Here is a 6,000-nt window from a genome sequence, read left to right as displayed (position 1 = left end):
TGTTGGGCTGCTTTTCCTTTCATTCCATTTGACATTTATGAGAGCATTTGGGAAAAAAAATAATTATAATTTGGGCAAAGTAATTTTTATAAATAATTTAAAATTGTTTAATGACTTCTTATCTGAAGCCTTTCCTATCTGGCTCTACTGTTAGGAATTAAAAATGAAGCAGGCAAGATATCCTGACCCGCTCCAGCCTTGCTAATGCTCCATCTACAACATTTCTAATTAGGCAGAAATTCATGTACTTCAGCTAAGTGGTAATGAAAAGTGATTCATTTGCTGAATAAGAGATGAGAGTGAGTGTAATTAGCTGACTGCGGTTTTTAATCTTTCAACAATTCAATGTGTTTAAATTAGTTTCAAAGAATAGGAGCTTTCAAGTGTTGTTACATCAAAGTAATCAAGGCAGGCTTTAACAGCTGAGTAGGAGAGATCGCTCTGGTTCCTGTTCTGAAACCTTTAAACTTATTTGGAATAATCATCTTCAAAACCTCTAGTTCTAACGGATGGGAAGATTCAAAGTGGTTCAATATATGCAAAATTGTGGTGGGAAGAAAGCTAATTCTGGGGCAATAGATGGGGTGGCAAGGAAAACCAAGCTATTGTCAGTAGTGCTGGAGGGGCATGGTGCTGCTCGGTGATCTTCAGAGGGTTTCTGATGAGTAGGATGAGTCCGTTCTCAATGCTGTCCTTTTAAGGTAAGTTTAGCTGTTAAATAGTTGGCTTTGAGTTAAAAGATCATGTCCTTGTTTAGGTTGCTCACATCTCTTCAGAGGAACCAGTGATTTAGCTTCTATTGGGACATTAATAATAATGAAGGACATTTGTCAAGGGTTAGAATAACTCAGTAGGAAAATTTGGTCAGTTTACAGTAGATTTTTGTGGTTATCTCCATTGTATCTCAAGGCTGTGTCACATACATAAGCATATGGACCAGTTGTAGTACTGAACTGATTCATTGCCCCTACCATACATTGTTCATCTTATGGATCAATATCCTAATTACGAAGAAGGTTGTATGGAGCGTGAAGACAAGTTTTTTTCAGCCAGCCAGGTTGTCAGCAGGTAGATGAGAAGGAAGTCCTTTGAACCAAAATAAACATTAGAAAAGAAAACCCAGGGAGATGCCTTCAGAACGTGGGCCAGGTGCATCCCCATGCGTCTTGAGCCCGCAGTGCTGAGAGCCTCTTGCATGGAAGTTTCTTCCCATCCTCTCCCCCAGTTAAAAAACATGGGTCATAGGTACCAGTGCTTAGCAGAATATATTCAGTCTTTATCTAAAATGTAAACCATAAAATGGGGCGTGCTTGCTTAAAACAGTATTGAACTTGTTTAAGGTGGATATCAAAATCTTTCCATCTGATATTTCAACTATGAGCAAAATAATATATTAAAAATATAAATTATCTTTCCAGGTGAAAATACAAGTGAGCTACTGCATGAATGATGACCCATTTACCGCTTATCAGTTGCTGCCTAATATAACCCAAATCATGCTGCTATGTTAGTACAACTCCTTCACTTTTAAAGCCAGGTCTAGCTGTAACAGCCCAGGTTTGGCCTTGTGACCACTGCCAGCATAGTGTCGTGATCTTTTCACGCCATGCTGAAAAGCAGTTGTCATGGAAGTTTGGAGTAAATAGAGCAAACTGTTCTGTCTGGTCGTAAGAGGTGGCCTTTACCACCTCTGTATTCTGTGGTTTCTAAACTTAATTAAGAGTTCAGTTAAAATTAGTGAAATCCTTCATAAAGGATGTCTGTACTTGAGAAAGGGGCATCAGGATCCATCCCTGTGTGCACATTTATGGAATCATCCAAAAAATGCCTCTAGATGTGTACAAAGGAGTAATAAATTCCAGGCACAGATGCAAGTTCAGTGATAGCTAAAGCATCCACCGTGTTCTACAAAAGAAGTTCTATTCAAAACAGCTAAACAAGGGTATTTATAGCAGCATCTGTTTCAGCTCTATCTGTCAGCTAAGAACAGTCTGACACAGCTTAAGGGAGGTGGGGGAGGGATTTATCAATGAAGTGTTTACATAATGCAGGCAGGCATTGTATACTCAAGGTGATACCGACTATAACAGGATAACAAATATCTAAAGACACTTTTATTCTCAGAGGCCTTTGCTCCAGGAGTCACTCTACAAAATTGCCTCCGTGTTCCTCTGTGAACGACTGTAAACACTTTTATAGCATAGGACATTTTATAGTACTGTCACTTGGTTCTGATTAAAGCTTTTAATGACAATGAGGTTTTTTAATTTTTTTTTTCTTCCTCCCCTCCAATTTTGTTTCAAGCCGTCACTAACTAAAATTCAAAATTGCTTCAGGCAAACCCATTGGGTTTGCACACATATTGAAACTCTTGTTTTAAGCAAAATATTTAATTTGACTGCAAAGGAAACTTTTTTTTTTGCTTAATACTCGGAACTGCCAGCACAGTGAAAAATCACTCATTGTACAGCTCCAGGTACTTGCTGACAGATTTGACTAGCAAAAAGCAAAAGTACAAATGAGAGAACTGGAAGCTAAATACTGAAATATTGTCCTTTTCTTCCTACGTTGGCAACTGAAGCGCGGCTCCTTCTCGGGGAGAAAGCAGCACTGTGCTCCCTGCTCCTCGGAGGCTGCTGCGGTGGGATGAGCTGGACCGGGCTGCGCGCTATTCCCATCAGCCAGAAAAAGAATCAGCGTGACCCTTTTTTCCCCCCCCAAACCACTTGGATTTGGAGCTTTTAACATTTTAAATGTGTCTGTGGGAGAAGGGCTTCCTGGGGGTGGTAGGAAGATGGTGGTGGTTCCAGCCCTGCTGCCAAGACCTGCCTGTTGGGAGCTGCTTTTGACGCTTTGAGGAAAGAAGGAAGAAAGGAAAAAATAGTAAATTGCAAAGACAACTAGGTGAGCCTGGTTAATGTTGTGCAACTGAAAGGATGGCCTGTGGAATTTGTAAGTCAATCTGTATGGCTTGGTCAATGATCTGCTTACAGTTTTATCTGGCTGGGTTGCTGTGGAAGTTTGCTTCGCCATCTAAAATGACCTTTAACAATTGAGATGTGTCTCATTTTCATTTTTTATGTGCTTCTGCATCCACTGTTCACATAAGGAAGGCTAAAAGGTAAGGGAGAAATTCTGCAGAATGTGGAAAATGAGGAAAGGTGCCTTTGCAGAACGTAGTGTATCCCTGGATGGCTGCAGCGGGGGTTCTTTTCATGGAGTAATCCAGGTCTCCACGTCCGTGTGAGTTCTGCGTGTGTACGGCGCAGTGAAGGCTCAGCTCATCTCTGCTTTCAAAAATGTCTTTACTCCTCACAAATTTGCAGATTATTTTCTTTCTTTAATCATGCCGTGAGGTACTGGTTCAGTAATTAACTGGTTCTTTAATAGAGCTACAATTACTTTGTTTCACGATAAGGGAAAAAAAAAAAAAATGCATTCCAAGACAGAGCTACTTTCGACATCTGGGAACCTCCTAACAGCTGGCTATCTAATGAATATGCATCTGCTTAAGAGGCTGTAAGCCATTAATAAACCAATAGATATAAAACAGAAACAATCTTTGTCAGCTTCAAATGAGATTGGACGCAATGTGCTGTGAAGTGTCACTGTCACATTGAATCGAGCTGGGGAGGTTAACAGCTGCTCCTCGGTACTGGTGGCTCCGTGGCAGAGAAGGGAGCTGCAGCCTCATGGCACGAGGAGGAGGAGGAGGGCTGGGCTCACAGAGCTTTGCAGGTGGTTTCTGCTCCATTTTCCTGCCTTATTTCTCATGGTACCAGTTGTGTTTGAGGCGCTGGTGACCTTTTATTTGCAACTCCAGCTAGTCTGGCTTTTTTTTTTTTTTTTTTTTTTTGTTTGACAGAGGAGGATGGGGGTTTTCCTACACAAATTATTTGAGCAATGCGGGAATCGACCATGTGAATAAATGACTGGGGAGAAGTTACAGGAATGTGATGAAAATGCACGTATTTGTCTGAGACCTGGGGCTTTGTAAGGAGACTAAGAAGAGCCCCTGAGCCATGTCGTACAACAGGACTGTTGTAGGGTGAAATAAACACTCTTAAAAACAGTGACAGTGACCTCATTTGACTGTATAAATATCTCTGACCCCTTAAGAGTTGTATCTGCACTTGTTCCAAGGAGTGTAGCATCGTACGTTGCCCCAACCTGTAGCAACATTTGGTATTTTATATTTATATTGTTCTGTGCCTTTATTTCCTGCGGCAGCTCCCATAAACGTGACGTGGATTTAGCGTTATTTTAGGCATCCCTATCCCTTCTGCCCAGCTGTCGAGTCCAGCCCAGGCTAGCCTAGCGTGTTCTTCCTTTCAATGGCTACTCATGCCGAACAGCAGCCTCTTAAAGCAGTGATAATTATTTTGATGAGGAATGTTAACTAGGTAGAATCTTCCTCAGAGAAAAAATCTGATTTCATCTTAAGCTACACTAGTGGTAAAAGTTACTGTCAATTGTTGAATAACCAACCGCTCTGCAGCCTCCCCTGGACAGAGGTTAGAGGCAGCTTTTATTTTTGGTTCTGAGGAGCTGGAGTAGAGGTCTTGTACCTCGCCTGGACTCTGCTTTAGAGCCAGACTTAGACCACATACCTTTTAGTTCCTAGGAAACTCTCTGCAAATTGAGATTTGGAATTGTTTTCCCTGCAACTGTAAAGGGCAGTGTTAGGTTTAGCAGAAAGATCACTGCAGCATTAAGCTTTGTGCCCCCTGATTTACGGGTTTTAGTTTCAAGAAAATGGAAGCAAGAAAAGTTAAAATGGGAAGATGAGCGCTCTGTAATTACTGCAGCTCTTTTCTAGCAGCTTCTCAAGAGAGACAACTATTGCCCTCTGTATCACCACATTGATATAATTTAAGCCAAAATCTGTTAAAAATATTGACTTAATTTCCTAGTCTTAGCCTTAATTACTAAGTTTTAAAACAGAAGATGGGTTATTCAAAGTCTGTTTCAGAGTTGCAGCCACACTGGTGACAAATTTAACTTCTCAGACTTCAGGTTTTACATCGAGGGTTGGCGTAAACTGGAGGTGTAAACCTCTGCGCTATAGACGAGCGTCTTTGTGGGTTTTGCAGGGGTAGAACTTTCTATCCCCGCTTCGGACGCGATGCTGCTGTACTGCCACAGCCCCTGTCTTTGGCAGGGGCAAGGGCTCGTCCGCTTTGGGTACAGCAGGTAGGTCAGCGATGATCAACCCACCTTCCCTCCCTCCAGAGCTCTGCCTTTCATCCCAGCATTAGCGGGACAAAGACATTACAGTTTTATCTTTTTTGAGGCAGACAAAAGAGCAAGCTGTAAAAGAGGGCTGTCCTTTTAAATACTTTAACTTTTCAAGGTCATTGATGGAGCTTTTATCAATCAGAAAGCTAAATTCATACAAAAAGCATCTATAATGAACCAGGCATATCTTGAACCTTACCCCTGCAGCTGAATACGAATTATCCAGGAAGGTGCTTCAGTGGCCACGTTCACCGAGTTCAGCATCCCTGCGAACATCCATGAAGTAAGCAGAGAAGCCACTACTGTTGTGATTTGGCATCTATCAATTTCTTGTCTTTTTTCTGTAATTGATTTATTAATTATAGCATCTTAATGATCTATTTAAAATAAATAAACCATTTACACCATTTCAAAGGTATTTTGTGATGTTCAGCTGATATTAAAATAGCACCAGCCTTATGTGCTTTTTCAGCAAGTGACCTAATTAGTTAATAAAGTAATTGAATATTAAAAAGGATGTTGCAAGTGATTAAAATTTAAGAGCCTTCAGAACATTATTAAAGCTATAAATCATACATCACTGTTTTAATTTGCATAGCTACAGAATTACTAATGGTCCCACATGCATAAGCTACTTGGCAATTAGTCTTTTAACAAACTGTTGGTGATACTATGAGGTTACCAAAATCTTTCTCCATTTCTTGATTTGCAAACAAAATCCAGGATGAGAGAACACTAAAGGTTAAATTCCTAAAAGCCAGG

The sequence above is a fragment of the Grus americana genome, chromosome 14 (assembly GCF_028858705.1).
Source record: "Grus americana isolate bGruAme1 chromosome 14, bGruAme1.mat, whole genome shotgun sequence".
NCBI classification, from domain to species: Eukaryota; Metazoa; Chordata; class Aves; order Gruiformes; family Gruidae; genus Grus; species Grus americana.
Note: the sequence above shows the minus strand (reverse complement) of the source record.